At 34.0% G+C, this 20,223-nt stretch overlaps 1 long non-coding RNA gene across 1 annotated transcript in view; it reads right to left on the reverse strand.

Annotated features, from left to right (window-relative positions):
* Nucleotides 1–20,223, reverse strand: part of LOC127544471 (uncharacterized) — a 52,511-nt gene that overhangs the window by 17,471 nt on the left and 14,817 nt on the right. Inside the window, exon 2 of the long non-coding RNA XR_007949449.1 lies at nt 7,003–7,082. This is a non-coding gene — a long non-coding RNA (uncharacterized LOC127544471). The remainder of the gene's footprint in view (nt 1–7,002; nt 7,083–20,223) is intronic.

The raw sequence follows: 20,223 nt of genomic DNA on the forward strand, positions 1-20,223 counted from the left end.
TGATCTGAATAGTTATTCCTTTTCTCTGTTTTCCTGTAGTGCCATCCCTATCCATCCTAAATAGGAGCCTTACTATTTTTTGACCTTTCTATTTTCCCCCCAATGTAATTAAAATATAAACAAATTAAAACATCATTTTTTGTCTTACAAAGCTTTGCTTGTCAGCCTCAGCTTAGTTTGTTTTAGTATTCCTGAAATTATTCTTAGATGTTATTGAATTGCTGAAATGCTTTAGTATTCATCCTCTTACTTGCCCTTGCTTCTATCATCTTTGTACTTGATAGTTAAAAATCTAAGTTTATTTGGTGAGTTCCTATGGATCGACATTACTCTTCCTTTGATGATGCTTCCTTTTCTCCTCATTGGAATTCTCTTTTTTTCTTCAGAATTTTTGTTTTTGAATTTGTTATTTTTCTTGAGCTGAATTCTGCTATAGAAGTTTTATCCATAGAACCTTACCTTTCCTTTCTCTGTTCTCTTGAAAAATCTGTTTTCTTAATATCAAAGGTAAATGTCATAGGTTGCCTTTACCCTTCTGAGAAAAAAAATGGTAACTTCCCTTTCATGTCAGCAGTGAGATAATAACAAGAACACCTATCATGTGCCAGATACTACACTTAGCACTTCACAAATGTTATCTCATTCGATTCTCACAATAAGCCTGAGGGAGCTGATATTATCTCCATATTATAGTCAATGAAATTGAGACAGAGTTTGTATCATATAACTAATAAATGTCTGAGGCTGGATTTGAATTCAGATCTTTTAGACTTCAGTCCCAGTGGTCTATCCATTTTGTTGCCCACTTCCTTCTTGTAGTGAGATTCATCTCTAGAATAGAGGCACTCTCATTGTTTCTGAGCCCTTTTGAATATTGAAATTATCATCAAAGCAAAAATAAAAATTATGTATGTTTTTAGGGCCAGCAAAACTCTAGATAATCAAAGTCTCTCTTTCACTACTGTAGCAGGCTGCCATGCCAGACTTATGATCTGTTTCACAAAGTCCCTATTTATTTCTTCTTTCTGTCAAGGTGATCTGTAATTATATAGTTTTAGTACATGTAAGATGGGGCAGCTAAGTAGCTCAGGGGACCGAGAACCGGGCTTAAAATCAGGAAAATTCATCTTCTTGAATCAAAATCTGGCCTCAGACATTTACTAGCTATAGGACATAAGTTTGAAGTACCTAGCACAGTGTCATTAACATAATAGTTACTTTTAAAATGCTCATTGAATTGAATTGAAGCCCTAAGAACAAAACAAGGAAGGAAGAATAGAAATTGGAGCGGTAGATTTTAGCTCCATGTAAGAAATATATTTTTTATATATTTCTTAATATATCTATTTCTATAATTTATATAATATAATTAGAATTGTTGAAAAGTAGACTCGGCTAGGATGTGAGATTTCTATAATTGGAGAGAATCAGAGTCTTTGAGGGAAGTCAGATAGCCCCTCTCTAAGGTACTGTGGAGGCGATTCTTGGTCAGCCCAAGTTGAATTAGAACACCTCTCTCTCTAAGACTCTATCCTAGTTCTTTCTTATCCCCTGCCTGATGGGCTGGCCTGGGTTTTAATGGAGGGACTCAGGCTGCTGGAGTCTTTACTGTACTGCCAAGCCAGTGGGATCACCACACTGGAAGATGAAGCAATAACAAGCTTGATATTGCTGTTGCCTAGGAGATTAATGCTTCCCTACTAATGCCTAATGACATGGGTTCTTAGCTTCCCTGACCTTAAGCTTTCTCCTTTCCAGCATTTTTGGCCCTTATTCTGCCCCTGATGCTTCTCATCCAGATGGTTGCTCAGTTGGACCCTCATGTCCATCAGCCTTGCCATGTCTTTACTGATCAGATGTCCTACTAATAGCCCAGTATTTATCTATTTAGATTGCTTTTAAAACTGTCAATTGTCACCATTTCTTCCTGTTCTAAATAGAATTCACTCACTGAGTTAAGTAATAAAGTCAACATCTTGTTTTTTGCATTGCCAATATTTCCAGGAAAGTGTTAAATATAAAACTCTTGCACAGAGGGTATCACAAACTATCTGAGATCTCTGCAATTGTACTCTTTCATTTAATGGACCTTCCTAATTGAGGATGGAGCTTCTCCTCCTTGCCAATAAGTAAAGCTATTTAAGAATGGAGCATTAAGAAGTTTCCAGATGGGATTTTTAAATATTTATATAAACCCTATTCAAGAAGGCCAAAGTTTTTTTCTCCATCTCCTGGAATGTAGGCAAAAACTTTTGGTGGGGTACCACCACAGCATGAGTGACACCATCACTAAGTGACCAGATCTTGAAGGACCACTGCCTGAGCTAATGCTCATGGAGACTCCTATCTTCCCAAAACAGGGTTTGGTGAGTGGAACGGGGAGCACCACAATTATACAAGAAAAGTTATAATCCTAGCTCATAACAGGAGTTTTTAAAAGTGAACTAGTGAGCTCAAAAAGTACTTCTCAAGAGTTCCACTTCTGTTGGCCTTCAAAGGCATAATCATAGGAATGGATATCTTAATAATGGTATCAACTGGGGTTGAATTTTGGGATATTCAGCAATATGGCTGTTTTACTTTGGTAAATATGCTCAGTACTTGCACTCCTAACTCTGGCAACAAGCACTAAGGGGACACAGACAACTAAGTGTGCTAGTTGCATTGCATTTATTGCATAGTTGTAATTTTTATTGCAATACAAGAAGTTTCTCATTATACTTAGCTATTCCTCTTTTTTTCCTGTCTCTAGTTTACTGTGGGTCAATGAAATTATGAAACTAATCCTAATGGACCAGAAATTTTTTTAACTTTTTAACTTTTAGATGAATTTTGTTATATTTCTAACTCTATAAAATAATTCTTTAGTTATTTGATTGGTATGATTCTGAATTAGTACATTAATTTAGGTGGTACTATTTTTATTACAGTAATAGAGACTTTAATAAGCAGCTAATATATTTTCACATCTTTAGATATTCTGTTAAGGTTATTTTGTAATTGTATTCAATTGTCCTATGTGTGTCTTGGTAGGTGCATTTTGGGGTATAAGGTATTACCTCTGGTGTGAGGAATACCAAACTCTTTGGTGTCCACCTCATTAACCTAAGAAGTTACAGCATGTGCAGTGGCCATATCGTGGAATAAACCGTTTTGTCAGATGGGCTAAACCAGGTTGAGAGTAAAGAGGAGGAGGGGAATTTCTCAAACTCATCAGTGAATTCAAGCACATGAAAACTCTCCAGTGGAGTGGGCAGATGAGAACAATATGTTCCAATGCCCATAAAGTTTCCTGAAGCAAGTACTATGGAGTGCTTAGAACTTGCTTAGACATTGAAAATGCCAAGATTATCCACTACATCCCACACCAATGACAATCCTTATGACTTTTGAATAAACATTGGATTCTGGTAACTCTGGAAGAGAGAATGAGACTGAGAATTGCACACAATTCTGCCTCACTTAAAGCTTGAGTCAAAAGACATTACCCATACCATTTTATCATCCTTACTTACTTCAAAGTCCTAAGGCAACAGGTATAGCAAAGCAGCAAGTGTGGATACAATGAGAGCCATAAGTCAAAATCCTAAAACCAGTGTCCCAGGCTACACAACCATCGCACTGGACTGAAATAGCAGTGGGATCCGCAGCCCTCTGGATGTCTAAGCAGCCTTTTTGAATGACCATGTATCTTACCTACTGGTTTGAAGAAGGAGCTAGAAAAATGCCTTTTTCTGGGGAATCTCAGCATCAATGTGCCAAAAGAGTTTATAATTTCATGTGGCTTGGATGTCAGAATAGGTATAGGCTATCAGACATGACAGAGAATCCTTGGGAGGAATGGAGTCAGAAACATTAACAACAATGGTCAATTATTACTGCAGAGTCAGGCCTCTCATGATCTTCTCATTGCTAAGCCTGTTTTCCATTTACCTAAGTTCAATAAACTTCGTGAAGGCTACTTTGCACCAAATATTGGCATTTTATAATATGCTACAGATGAAAAAGAAACAGATAGGATGTGAAAATGACAAAGGTGATATATGCAGAATTCTGGATCCATCATAGATTTGTCTTCTCTAAGCTAAACATTTGCATTCAACAAAAACTGCAGTCCCAAGGCAAGACAACTGTCAGAAGACTTACTGTCAGCAGTTTCTCCCAGTGTAAAAAATACTTGGAGATAAAGCTGAGCCAACAAACAGTTGGCAACAATAGAATAGAAAAGGAGTGGGCTTTCAGAGATTTGGTATACAATATAATATTTATTCATCACTTGCAAACATCGAGATTAGTTTGATGAAAACAATGGAAAATTCAAAAGCTGCTAAATGAAAAACAAGAACTCTAAAGGGTTTCTCAGAAGGATAGTTCATCTGTCTCTAAGAAGGCAGCATTCAGCTGCATCAAAAGTAAAGTGCAAGTAGAACTTACATTTCACTTATTATATATATATAAATATAAATATATATATAAATATATATATATATATATATATATATATATATATATATATATATATATATATATATATATATATATATATATTTAGTGAGTTATTTTCTTTTTCCAGTTCGCAAATTCTGTTTCCTTGCACTTCTTGGGAGTTTTTTACCTTTTCCAATTAACATTTCAAGAAGTTGTTTTCTTTTTCCACTTTATCAAATTTTTCTTTTAGTGAGTTATGTCTCTTTCCCCATTTCTCTTCTAGCTCTCTTTTAAGATTTTTAATAGTCTCTTCTAGGAGAGCCTTTTGCATTGGAGACCAACAATCGTCTGGAGACTGTCTGCTATTAGTCTCTTCAGGGTTGAAAAACTGTTCTCTTTCTGTGTAGAAACTATCAATAGTTCTTTTGATTTGTTTACTCATTTTGTTAAAGCCTGTGGGGTCTGCCTTCAGAGCCAGGAGGTTAGCAGCTTCCTCTGCAGAGCAGTGAAAGGTGTATGGACGGGTAGCTGTCCTGCCAGCCGGCTACAAAAAGCAGCGAGGTACTGGAGTGCTCTGGGAAAGAGTTCCCCACCTGGAAGTAACTCAGGCCTGCAGGGCTGGGCTGGGAAAGTGCCTTTCAAAAAACCTCAGCTGTGTGAGATAACGACTGCCCTGGGGCTAGAAGCTGAGCAGTGAGAGTTTCACTTCCCAAGCCAAACCCTGCCCTGGGGGCTGTGGGTGTTAGCAGTTGAGCAGTGAATGGATTTGCAGGGACCGGAAGTGTCTGCCCTGAAGCACAGTCAGCTGGGGAGGTTCTATTGCCCCAGGCCAAGCCCCACACTGTGCTGATCAGAGGCTGCCCAGGCTATGCCCCCCACTCTGCCGATTAGAGGCTGCCCAGGCTGTGCCCCCCACTCTGCCGATTAGAGGCTGCCCAGGCTTTGCCCCCTGCCGTGCAGATTAGTAACTGCCCCGCAAAAGCCCCGAACTGCAGGATGTGGCCGCAGAGCTGTGGTAAAGTCTGCCTGAGTCGCTTCCGGGTTTGAGGGGTTACAGCCAGATCTTGTTAGGTTCTGGTGTTTTTTAGAGGACCCTCTGTTTTAGGTTTTAATCTCTCTGCCAGTTTACTGCTTTGTAATCAAGGCAGAGCAGTTAGCCTATAGCAGAGTTGTCCCTATAACTTCTCTAGCCACAGAGATCACCCCCACCCCTGGTCTGCTCAGGACGCTAGCCTCTCGTTGCCTGTGCTAGTCTGTTCCTGGCCCTTCAGGACAAACCTTTCCTGGCGAGCTTCCGGATTGACTTCGGCTGGTAAATTGTAGTGCTTCTCATCTTCATGAATTTAAGCAGTGAAGAGCTATTTTTGAGGCTGCATTAAATAGTTGGTTATGAGGGGAATGAGAGGAGCTTAGAGAGTCGTGTGTGCCTGCTCCACCATCTTGCAAGTAGAACTTACTTGAGAGAAATGGGATTCTTGGCTCAGGAAGAGGGCAGATGAAATTCAGTTTTATGTAAATAGTAAAAATCTTCAAAGTAATTTTATGATGCTCTGAAGGCTATTATGGATAAAAGACCTAGTGCATCTCAACAACTTAGTGCTGATAGAGCCACATTGATTAGTGATAAAGACATGATTCTGGAGAGATGGGCTAAACACTTCAATAGTACTGTCAACAAATCATCATCAGTGTTAAAGTGATTAACTGTATACCTCAGGTTGAATTCTATCCCTCTCTATCCAAACTCCCAAATGAAGAGGAAAATAGATTATATTGTGACAATCAAGGGTGGTGGTGGTGGGGAGGGTTCTTTCTCTTAGTCATTAAGGAAAGATTCTTGCCAGCAATCTCTTTCATAGGTTGCTCCTGCACCTGAAAAATGGCCACTTATCTAAGGGCTAATATAGCTTTAGAAAGGGTCAAGAAACAGTTAATTTGATATTTGCTGCTTAAGAATTCTGGGAGAGATGCCCAAAGCAAAATAGATATCTGTATATGGCATTCATTGATCTGACCAAGGCCTTGGTACTGCCAGTCCTGGAGGCTTTTTTTTTTGGCCAAGTCATCGCAAAATTTGGTTGTCTGGAGTGCATTAGTAGTATCAGTTTCATGATGGCATGTCTGCTTGGATTCTGAATAATGGACAATGCCTTCATACTTTCCAAATCAGCAGTGGAATGAAATATGTGATGTGCTTGCTGAAAATCATGTTTTATATGATGTTCTCAAACACCTTCAATTAGAATGAAAGCAACATCAAGTTTGGGTAATGCAGTGATAATAACTTGCTTAATTTTAAAAGGTTGTAATCTAAGGCTAAAGAGAAGGGGTATGTGGCTTTTTCTCATAGATGACTGTACATTGAATGGTCATATTCTCATGACAGTCATGAACTCAATGTACCTGCTAAGACTGAGATGCAGCAGAGCATGGCTCAATTACCTGCTGCTTGCGCTAATTTTAGCGCAACAATTAACACCAAAAAAAAAACAGAGGTTTTCCACACTATCCATACATAAAAACATCAGTTACACATATGGAAAAATGTTGAATATTGTGGATAAGTTCATTTACCTTGGCAGAATGTTTTCTAGGGATGTCCACATAGATGATGAGGTTGGCACACCAGAGCTAGCTTGGTGTTTGGGAGGAAACTGTGGGAAAGAAAAGATATTACATTATCTACCAAAATAAAGGGCTACACAGCCTTTGAGTTGACGTCATTGTTGTACACCTCTGAAAAATGAACAATTTTCCAGTGACACATCAGGAAATTTAATCACTTCCATTTGAATTGTCTTAGAAAGATTCTGAAGATCACCTGAAAAGATAATGTACCTGAACTCTAAGATCCTATCTCAAACTGAACTACCAAGAATTTAAACTCTACTTCAGAGAGCACAAATAAAATGAGATAGTCATGTTGTTTGAATGCCAAAAGTATGTTTGGAGAAGACTAAAAGTGTTTAGATGAGGTCAAAAGAAATGAGACAAAGTCACTCTCAAGGTTTTTCTTTGAAATTTATTATGAGACATGGGAGATATTGACATATTGATATCCTCCTTATTAAAGAGGATATGGTACCAAATGAACATGACAATAGCTAAAAATGAGATGCACAAATGTAGAGACAAATCCACTTCAAATGTTCATATAGATCATTTGTGTCTGCCCTAAAGTAGAGCCTTCCAAGCTCATATTGGTCTGATCAGCCACAGTCTGAACACTGTACTTTGACAATAACATAGTGATGTCATTTGATCCCCTTCAAGAACAAAGGACAAGTAAGGTAATATCCCAAATGTTTTATAAATTCAGTAGTTTAATTTGAATGCTATTTTCTGTCTATCTCTTTTTTGGTAGTTTTGATTAGTAATATAAATAAAAGCTTATTATATATGGGTTTATTTCATATCCTGTTACTTAGCTGAGATTATTGTTTCAATTAATATTTTATCTGAATCTCTAAAGTTCTCTAAGTAGATCATTATTTAATTTTCTGAAATGAAAATTTCATTTCTTCTTTGTCAATTTCTTTTTCTTGTCTTATGTCATAGTGATCTTTTCTAGTATCATTTGAAGTAGTGGTAACCAATATGGGTATCTTTGCTTTGTCTCTGATCTTACTGAAGACTTCTAGCATCCCTCTATTACATATAATGCTGGCTTTAGGGTTTAGGGAGATACTATTTATCATTTTTTAGAAAAGTCTATGTATTCCTATGCTTTTTAATGTTTTTCATTAAAAAATTCTCAAAAGATTTTATATTCCAATGACAGAGACAATACAGATATGAGAATAATGACCCAAGGAAAATGATTTTGGTTTGGAAAGTTACAAAAATGGTTACAAAAAAAGTGGACCTGTAGGAATATAAATTGGTACGTATTTTTGAAAAAAATGTCATTAATATGTTTTATTTTTAACATTAGAAACATTTAGAGGCTACTTCCCACCATGAGAAGTCTTTTATAACAAAATAATATAGTTAAGGAAAACTACTAATACACACCCATGATATTTTAGAATCAGCTGGAATCAGGATAAGCAAAAGTTCCGGAGTCAGGATGAGCAAAAGTTCTTGATCTTTATTCTTTGTGGATGTGAGAGGAATGGCAACACGAATCTGGCCAGGAGTCACTCTGGCTTTCTCACTCCACCCTCGAATCCCTCCTCCCAATCTCTTTATACACCAACAGATCAAGCCCACACAGAATGGTGAGGCAGGCCATTTTCTAAGCAAATGCTAATAGAGTATTGTCCAATTGGTAATAGCCTTAAGTACTTGCTTGTCCAAACCTCACTGCACCTGCTCAGTTTCAGCCCATTACAATAGATTTTAAAAGGTACAATAAAATAACATTGACAAATTTATTACTTTTTTTTGAGATAATCAGGATTAAGTTATTTACCCAGGGTCTCACAGCTGGTGTCAAATATCTAAGGTCATATTTGAATGCTAGATGCTCCTTATTCCAGGGTTGGTATTCTATCTACTGCAACACTTAGCCTCCCCATTAGATTATTTAATTTTAAAATTAATTAAATTTTTGAAAATTATAGATTGTTTTCCTTTCCCTTCCCACTCCATTGCAAAAAAACAAAGAAGAGGAAAAACATTTTTGTAACAAACATGCATAATCAAGCAAACAAATTCCTTTAAAGGTTGTGTACAAAAACATTAATGTCCCATTTTGCACTTCAAAGCCATCACCTTTCCATAATGGATAGCATATTTCATCCTGGGTGCTTTGGAACCATGAACAGAGATTATATTAACCATAGATTTTACAACTTTTCAAGTTGTTGTCTGTCTTTATAGTGTTGCTATTATTGTATAAATTGTTAACTTAGTTAATTTACTTTATGGATTTGTGTGTCCTTCAAATTGTTCATTTTTAAAATGTTGATGCATAAGTGGGCCTTCTGGTTCTAATCATTTCAGTTTCTATCAGTTCATATAGTTCTTTATATTACCTCTTAGAAAATATCTATTTTCTTATTTCTTATAGCACAATAGTATGCAATCACAGCTGACATATCACAACTTATACAGTCATTCTTCCACAAATGAATAAGATCTTATTTTCTATTTTTTTCCCACAACAAGAACTGCTATAAATATTTCTGTATACATAAGAATTTTTTCTATTTTTTAAATTCCATTTGGGAATAGGTCTGGTAGTGATATAATTTTTGTATGTAATTCTAAATTGCTTTTCAGACTGATTGAACACACCTTTCTAATAACAATGATGATATTGACCGTTTAGGTTTGCAGAACTTGAAAGTGAGAGAAAGAAGAGGGACCAATGTACTAGATATGGATGGAAATACCCAGATATAGTCAGGACAAATGACATGAATTATCAAAGAGAGTTGGGAGAGGCAGGACAGGAATTTTAGAGATAATAAGTTTGAGTCCTCCATAACATTGGTGTCATAGGTGTTATACCTATTGTTGTAACAACACGTGATGGCATTAGAAGATGGCAAGGAAAGAAATAAAACATGATTGCCTAGATATATATAGTAGGCTATGTAAATCACTCATTACAAAGGATGATGTAAGGTGAGTGTATTATATGTTCTGCTGTCAAAAAGAAAGAGTAAAATTTAAGAAGAACAATCAAAACATAATGTATGCAATTATAAGCCAACAAAAAGAAATTAAAAGAAATATAATTCTTCAAATATAAATATTCTCAATTTAAGAAGAGAAAATAGAAATCTTAACTCAATTTCAGAAGAAAAAGAAATCAAATTAACTCTAACGGAATTAACAAAGAAAGTAAGCCTGTTTCAGATATATTTATAGAGAAATATTTTGAAGAAAATTTAAAGTTTTAAAAAACAATTAATGCCTGTGCTATACAAATTATTATCAAATATTGAAAATTAAACATTTTATCATCGTTCCTTTTGTGAGACATAATCTTAATGTCTAAATCACAAAATTAAGAAAAAGAAAGAATTACCAATGTCATTGAAGATGAATTCAAAAATTCAAAATTAAATCCTATCAAAAAGACTATAGCAATATATTCAAAAACTTATTTACTGTAATAAAATTAGATTTATACAAGAGATGAAAGGATATTTTGACATTAGGAAAACAAAGTAATCAATGATATAAAAAACAAAAAATTCAAAAATCCCATAATTATGTCAATATATGTATGTAGAAAAAGCCTTTTACATTAACATTTTCTTTTATATAAAAACATTATAAAATTTATGTATGAAAATATTTTTAAATATGCTAAAAGTAGATATACCCAAAAAACTGGTATTACATGTAAAGAACAAACAACAAAACTTTTTCCAAAATTTTATGAACAAAAGAAATATGTGCCCCTTTTGATTTTAATTCAGAAATTTGGTTTTAGAAATGCTGTTGATAGGATCTTCTTATTTGACAAGAATTACTGGTAAAACTAGAAAGAAATTTAGTGGAAATTAAGTTTACAATCACCTAATCCCGCTGGGTATCAATTTCCTTCTATGTAAAATGAAAGAGTTGAACTAAATGATTGCTAAGATGTCTTCCAAGTCTGAATCTTTGATCTTTGGAGCTTATACCATATTCTACCACAAAATCAAAATGGATATGCAACCTGGATATTAATTCCTAAGAAAACCAGATCAGGTGGTTTTCATAGTTATAGTTAAGGGAAAAAATATTAAAAAAAAAGAAGGAATAGAGGTGATTACAAAAATTAAAATAGATCATTTTAGTTACTAACAAAATGAATGCAAACAAGTCAATAGAGGAAGCAAATATATTGTTGTTGTTATTATTGTTGTTGTAGTTGTTGTTGTTTTTCTTCCCAGTATTGACTAAAATACTCTTACATTTCAGCTAAATTCACTATTTTAAAAGAGAATGATAGAACTATTTAATATCAATCCCCCTATAGATAATTGGCCAAAGGCTATGAAAAAATATATTCCAAAAAGAATTGTAAATTATTAGTGGTCATATCAAAATTTACCATAAACAACCAATAATAAATATAAATTAAAAAAAAAAAACTTCTGGGTTTTTACTTCATACTCAGCAAATGGACACAAACATTAAGATAGGGCAGTCAATGAGGGTTATAGAAAAAAAAAGGTAAATAATCTATTTCTCATGAAACTGAAAACTGATCCAACTGAAAGTCAATTTGGAATTATGATAAGAAATTCTCTGAAGTATTTGTATTCGTGTAAATTATAACAACTCTGAGATACCACCTCACTCCTATCAGATTGATTAATATGATAGAAAAGGAAAATGATAAATGTTGGAGGGAATGAATATGGGGGAGAATATTAATGCATTGTTGGTGGAATTGTGAATTTGATCCAAACATTGTGAAGCAAATTCAAACTATGCCCAAGGGGCTATAAATTTATGCATATTCTTTTATCCAGTAGTATCATTCTAGGTCTGTATCCCAAAGCTATCAATAAGAGGGGTAAATGTGTATAACATTTATAGCAGGTTTTTTTTTTTTTTTTGTGGTACATAACAATGGGAAATAATATAGGATCCAAACTATATAAATCGATGAAATAGACAACAGATCTATATTAGTAGGGGGCCTTAACTCTCCCCTTTCAGAACTCTATAAATCCAACCAAAAAAATGAAGAAGACAGAAACTCAAGGAAGTAAATAGAATATTAGAAAAATTAGATTTGACAACCCTTTGGAAAAAAAATGAATGGAAACAGAAAGCATATGGCAACTATACAAAAACATCCAGGAATAGAGGTTAAAAATCTCAAAATCAAATGTAAAATGTAGAAATATTAAATATATTCTTTTCAAATCATAATACAATTAAAACACTTTCAACAAAGAGCAGTGGAAATATAGATTCTTTATATGAGCAATAAAATATAGCCGTTAGAAATAAAAAAAGAAATTCCATTTAGAATAATTGTAAACAATATAAAAGACTTAGGAGTCTGCCTGCCAAGACAAACCTAGGAATTATATGAGCAAAATTACAAAACACTTTTCACACAAAGTCAGATTTAAATAATTACAAAATGTCAATTGCTCATGGGTAGACCAAGGTAATGTAATAAAAATACAATTATGCTTAAACTAACTTACTTATTCAGTACCACACCAATAAAACTACTAAAAATTATCTGAAAGAACTAGAAAAAATAAAATCTGGAAAAACAAAAGGTGAAGAACATCACGAGAATTAATTTAAAAGAACAAGTACAACAGAAGGTGGCCTAGTAATACCAGATCTCATATTATATTATAAAGAAGTGATAATCAAAACTATCTGGTACTGGCTAAGAAATAGAAAGGTAGATCAGTGGAATAGATTTGGTACTCAAGAAAAAGTAGTCAATGACCACAGTAACTTATTGTTTGATAAACTCAAAGACCCTAGATTTTGGAATAAGAACTTACTATTTGACAAAAACTGCTGAGAAAACTGGAAAACAATAGGCCACAAACTAGGTACATTGCAACATATTACATTGTATACCAAGATAAAACCAAATTGGGGATATGATTTATACATAAAGGGTGACACCATAATTAGAGGAGCAAGAATTAGTCTTCCTGGCTGATCTATGGGGTTTAAAGAATTCCTGACCAAACAAGAGATAGAGAATATTATGAAATGCAAAATAGATAATTTTGATTATATTAAATTAAAAATGTTTTTGTACAAACAAAATCAATGCAAATAAGATTTGAAGGAAATCAGAAAGCTAGGAAATTATCTTTAGAGCAAATGTCTGATGAAGGTTTCATTTTTCAAATATGTAGAATATTGAGTCAAATTTATAAGAATAAAAGTCATTTTCCAATTGATAAATAATCAAAGGTTATGAACAGGCAGTTTTCAGATAAAGAAATCAAAGCTATCTCTAGGCATATGAAGAAATATTCAATCATTTTTATGAGAGAAATGAAATTAAAATAACTCTTGAGATTCCACTTCATAGCTATCAGATTGAGTAATATGAACAACAACAAAAAAAAAAGTGATAAATTGTTGGAGAGAATGTGGAAAATTGGGATGCACTGCTTTTGAAATTGTGAACTCATGCATACATTCTGGAGAATAATTTGGAACTATGCCCAATAGGCAATATGTCTACTAGATCTATATCCCCAAGAGATTATAAAAAACGGGAAAGAACCTACAAATGCAAACATATTTATAACACCTCTTTTGATGGTAGCAAAATACCGTAAAATGAGGGGATGCCTATCAATTGGGGAATGGCTGGACAAATTGTAATATATGAATGTAATGGAGTATTGTTGTGTGTTAGAATTCTTACAAGGTGCTAAGTCAGTGGAATTGATAGAGACAATGGTTGTTTAGCAGGGTGCTTAACAGTTCTCAAGATGTACTTAGTACTTATTAGAATTTCAGAACATTCACACCTTTAAGAGGAGATCCCACAAGCCCACTAAAACACAAGCCCACTAAAGCACAAGCCCACTATCAGAGGCAGAGTCACATTCATTCCAACTTCCACCTTTGTGCGGGCTGGAGATTCAGAGGACGAGAGGCTAAAGCTGGCAGAGACAAAAGATAGCAGCAAGAGCTCTGAGAACCAAGGAGAGAGATAGGCCTCTAAGAAAGCTAACCGGGCCCAAGAAAGGAGACAATACTTGGAAAGAGAAAATAAAAGAATCTAGACTTTAACTCCTGGCTGCATTTGAGGTGATTATTACTCTGAACTGAAAGTAAGGCTGCCTCCAGAAGCTCCCCAAGAAATCTGCTCCCAGAGAACAATACATTTTAGAGAAGAACATTACAGTTGTACAATAAGAAATGATGAAAAGGTAGATTTCAGAAAAACCAAGAAAGACTTGTATGACCAGATACAAAGTGATATGAACATAACCAGAAAAGTAATATATACAGTATCAACTACATTGTGTAGAGATGTTCTCAGCAACACAATGATCCAAGATAAAATACAAAAGATTCATGAATGAAAATGCTATACATAACCAGATAAAGAACTAATGGACTCTGAATGCAGAGTCCTTACCTTATTTTCTTTGTGATTTTTTTTCTGCCCTTTTGATCTGTTTTTCCCCCACAATTATGATTAATATGGAGATACATCTTACCTGATAGCACATGTATAAACTATTTTGAATAGGTGAGGCAGGGAGGAAGAAAAATTTAGAACTCAAAACTTTGTAAAAATGAATGCTAAAAATTTTCTTACTATCTGGGGAAAAAATAAAATACTATCAGAAGAAAAAATAAAATACTATCAGAAGAAAAAATAAAGAGTAATTTAAATTGCAGGAATAATAGTTCTCATATCTGGATTATGTCAATATATAAAAAATAACAATCTGGCCAAAGTTAATTTATTGTTTTCTTTCTATACAAATCAAAATATAGAATATATATTTATATAAGTTCATATAAATTCATTTAGAGAGAGAAACAAAAAGAATCGGAGGGAGTGCCCATCAACTGGGGAATGGCTGAACAATTGTGGTATATGATTGTAATGGAATATTATTGTGCTATAAGAAATGACAAACAGCATGATTTCAGGAAAACCTGAAAAGATGTATATGAACTGATATAAAGTGAAATGATCAGAACCAGGAGAATGCTGGATATAGTAATAGCAATATTGCATGATGAATGCCTATGAATAACTTAGCTATTCTCAGCAATGCAAAGATCAAAGACAATCCCAGAAGACTCATAATAAAAAATGTCATCTGCCTTCCAAGAAAAAACTATTGCCAACTGAATACAAACTGAAGCATACTATATTTTCCCTCCTCTCTTTCCTTCTTCCCTCTCTCCCTCACTCCCTCTTGATTACTCTTGGTCCAGTGAACAGCCTCTAAATCATCCTCCTACTATTGAGATCAATGCTTTTATTTACCCAAGATGGGCACGTTTCAATTTTTTTTCTGGAAAATGACACTTCTTTCAACAGCCACTTCTAAGTGACACCTTAAGAGTGAACTCCTTCCCTCTCTCCCTCCCTCCTTCTTTTCTTTCCTTCCTTCCTCCCTTCTTCCCTTTCTCCCTGCTTTCCTCACTTCCTTCTTTTCTCCCTTCCTTCCTTCCTTTTCAACTTTTCTTGCACAAAATGACTAACATTCAAATGTTTTCTATGATTGCACATACATAACCTGTATCAGATCATTTACCACATCAAGGAATGGGGAGGGAAAGGAAAAAAGGGGTAAAATTTGGAACTCAAAACTTTTTTTTTTCTGTTGAGGCAAATGGGGTTAAGTGACTTGTCCAGGATCATACAAATAGGAAGTATTAAGTGTCTGAGAGGAGATCCTGACTTCAGGTCTGGTGCGCTATCCACTGTACCACCTAGCTGCCCCAGAACTCAAAACTTAAAAAACCTAAACCCCCCACAAAACCCAATGTTAAAAATTGTTTTTACATGTAATTGTGAGAAAATAAAGTATTATTTTAAATGAAATACAATAAGAATGTTTATATTCTTTGACCCAGAGATACCACTTTTAAATTTAGACCTCAAGAGACCCAATTATATATAGCAATTTTGTAGTAGTAAAGAACTGATAACAAAGTAGATGTCCTTTGAGGTTTATCTAAACAAATTACTGCACTAAGAAAAGATTTAAACTCAAGTTTATATTTTCATATAAAGTTAATGAAATATTATTGAACCTTAAGAAATAACAAATATGAAGATTATCTCAAAGTTTGGGGAAATTATTCAAATGGATTTAAAGTAAGTAAAAAGAAATAGTAAAATTATATATGTGTATGAAAATAGCAACTGCAATAATAAAGATCAAGATTAAGTGAATAATTGTAATAGTTGACCTTGGTCCCAAAGAAAAGATTTGAAAATGTACTTCCCTCCTTTGTAGTGGGGGGATTATGGAAGCAAAACAGTATATGTTGTGAGATTTAATTAGTATCCTGGCTAGTTTAGCTGAACAGATTGCCTTCTCATCAACCCCCAACCCCCATTTCTTTTCAATACTTTGTTGAAAAAGGATGACTATCTGGGTACTGAAGTGGAGAAAGGGGAGATATGTGGGAAAATGAATTTAATATAAAAGATATATCAGTACTTCAATTTCAGACCAAGATCCTTTTTTATAACCTTACTTATATTTATTATCTTTACTCTTAATTTTAATCAGTCACTAACTTCTATCTGCCTCAGTTCTATCTATAAATTAGAATTTACTTCTCAGGGTTGTTATAAAGAGGAAATGAAATATTTATTTATAAAGCATGTTGCAAATCTTAAAGTGATATATCATTATCAGCTAATTATTTTTTATCATTCTCATTATTAAGTGACTTCTTTTAGATTTTAGCTAAATCCTCTTCCTGAAATTAATACTTTCTTCTTTCCTCCATTTTCTTTTTCAAGGTTCTTTTATTCAGTTCTTTTTTATCTTTCAAAATGTATTTATTGTGACTTTATAAAAAGCAACAAAAGAGTTCAAAAGCCAAAGATTCAGCAGCTTTGAAAAATTTTGAGATAATTTATTTGTAATTACCATATTATTCAAGGAAAACAAAAACTCAATGGATGATAGATTTTGAGATAAAAATGGATCTTAATGTGTATTAAGAAAAAATCACTCATTTTATAGATGAAGATACTGAGAAATAGAAAGGTTAAAAGACTTTTTTTTTTACTTTATTTATTTATTTATTTATTTTTTATTTAATAATTACTTTATATTGACACTCGTTTCTGTTCCGATTTTTTTTTTCCCCTCCCTCCCTCCACCCCCTCCCCTAGATGGCAAGCAGTCCTTTATATGTTGGATATGTTGCAGTATATCCTAGATACAATATATGTTTGCAGAACCGAACAGTTCTCTTGTTGCATAGGGAGAATTGGATTCAGAAGGTATAAATAACCCGGGAAGAAAAACAAAAATGCAGATAGTTCACATTCGTTTCCCAGTGTTCTTTCTTTGGGTGTAGCTGCTTTTGTCCGTCATTTATCAATTGAAACTCAGGTCTCTTTGTCAAAGAAATCCACTTCCATCAAAATATGTCCTCATACAATATCGTTGTCGAAGTGTATAATGATCTCCTGGTTCTGCTCATTTCACTTAGCATCAGTTCATGTAAGTCTCGCCAGTCCTCTCTGTATTCATCCTGCCGGTCATTTCTTACAGAACAATAATATTCCATAACATTCATATACCACAATTTACCCAGCCATTCTCCAATTGATGGGCATCCATTCATTTTCCAGTTTCTGGCCACTACAAACAGGGCTGCTACAAACATTTTGGCACATACAGGCCCCTTTCCCTTCTTTAATATTTCTTTGCGATATAAGCCCAATAGAAACACTGCTGGATCAAAGGGTATGCACAGTTTGATAATTTTTTGGGCATAATTCCAGATTGCTCTCCAGAATGGTTGGATTCGTTCACAACTCCACCAACAATGCATTAGTGTCCCAGTTTTCCCGCATCCCCTCCAACATTCATCATTATTAAGGTTAAAAGACTTAAGACAGAATTACACAGTCACTGTTTCAGGCAAAATTTGTACTCAGTTCTTCCTGATTCTAAGCCTTGTTCTCTAACTACTATAGCAATTAATAGCTAACTATGGTTATGTTAATTATAAAATGCTGAGAAAATCATGAAGATTAATTTTCAAATGTATAATTTACTGTGCATTACCAAAATGTTAAGGCTAAAAGAAAAGTTGGGAGGAAGCAAGAGAAACATTTTGTAATAAGATCAATAAAAAGGGACCAACACAATCTTTAGTTGTTTTTCTTAAATTGTGTCTAATTGCTTGTGATCCCATCTGGGATTTTATGGGTTAAGATATGGGAATGGTTTTCCATTTCCTTCTTAAACTTACTTTACAGATGAGAAAAATGAGGCAACCAAGGATAAATCACTTACCAAAGGACACATAGCTAGTTAAATGTCTGAGATTAGATTTGAAATCAGAAAGATTGATACTCTATCCACTGTGCTACTCAGGTGCCCACACAATCAAAACTTATTAAAGTATACATTCTTCTTGCTTCAAGGTCTGATTTAAGCTTCAAGATCAATTCATGTACTACAGTGGCACACATATAACTTTTGATAATTTCTTATGTTATCACCAATCGTTTTTCAAATTATGTCTGGAAGAAAGTAACTGCACTGGACACTTGCATTATAGTAGACCTATAGGAAAATGCCTTTCACTCAATAAAGAAAAAAAGAAAAGATAATTGTGCTCTCACACATGCTTGAATAATCAGATTTTGCATAGGGCCAGTTAGCTTGACAATAATGTTCAAGTAATTTGTCCTAATAAGAAAATTGCTTTGAAGACCTGTCTCAGGCCGAAGATCTCCAGCTACTATAGTGAGAGACATTTTAAAATTCCCACTGCTACTTTCAAAAATCTCAATTCTGAGAAACGTGAGCTTTGTTTCACAAATTTCATTATTTAATTCAACAACTATCTAACAAATTTCTATTATTCATAAAGTTGTGTTAGATTCTATAATCAGAAAACTGAATAAGAACTGATATTGAGGAGCTACAATAGAGAAACAGAGAGAGAGAGAGAGAGAGAGAGAGAGAGAGAGAGAGAGAGAGAGAGAGAGAGAGAGAGAGAGAGAGAGAGAGAAGAGACAGAGATAGAGACACAGAGAGAAATCCTTTCCTCTTAAGGAACTCACAGCTTAATAACCTAATAGGGAAGAACATGTAAACAACTATGTATTAAAAAAAAACCTATCCTATATAGATAGGATAAATTGGAGATAAACTTAAAAGAAGAAAGGCATTAAAGTTAAAGAGGACTTTTAGAAGATAGAATTTTAACTGAGATTTAAGTCAGGGAAACCAGGACACAGAGATGGAGGATAAAGTATAGTTCAAGCATGAGAGACAGATCATGAAAATGCATCCAGTTGGGACATGAGTTTCTATGAGAAAAAACATCAAGAATACCAGTGTCACAGAGTATGAGGAAAGGAGTTAAGTGTAAGAATACACAAAAAGATTTTATTAGATTGCAAACTCAAATTAATCAATGATGCGATATAAGCCAAAAAAACTTATGTAATATTTCAATGATATTGAGATTGTTTTTGAGACTTTGACCTTGAGACTAGTATGAGGGAGAGCATTGTACTATATGATCTTTGAAGACCTAGTGTTCCTGGAAGAAAGACTTCCTGAAGAGGTGGGAGATAGGATGTGTTTATATATGTTTTAGTGCTTCTAATATTATCTCATTCTTGGCATTTTGTTCAATAGAATTTAGATAGAAGTGGTTCAAGGATAAGTAGCTATTCTAGTATTATTCTTTTATATCAAAATGTTCTACTGGCTAATGCACAGATGGATAAAATAACTGCTTTTTGTAGTTGAATAAAGGCATTAGTATGTAAGATCACTTTCTATAGGTTCAATGACAGAATCCTTTGTATAACTCCAACAGTAGACAGCACAATGTGGATTATATGCACATCTATCTGTTCTATGGAGTTTTTAAAAAATCTTATTTCCTAGGTTTCTATATTTTGAAAATATTTCATGTAATAGAGCTCTGGGAATTGAATTTTTGCAGTGGTAAAAGCTATTAATATTACTGTTCTTAAGTTTTTATTGATCAATGTTATGTCCAGATAATTATAGACAAAAATTTAGACTGCTTAGAATTTATTGGTTGAGTTCTCAAAGATATTCTAAATTCCATTTTCATAGTTTGGGGATTTATCATAAGTCTTTGAAAGGTGACATAGATTTGTCATTCTAACTATAGGGTGATTAATATAAAGAT

Source organism: Antechinus flavipes, chromosome 1 (assembly GCF_016432865.1).
Source record: "Antechinus flavipes isolate AdamAnt ecotype Samford, QLD, Australia chromosome 1, AdamAnt_v2, whole genome shotgun sequence".
Classification (NCBI taxonomy): domain Eukaryota; kingdom Metazoa; phylum Chordata; class Mammalia; order Dasyuromorphia; family Dasyuridae; genus Antechinus; species Antechinus flavipes.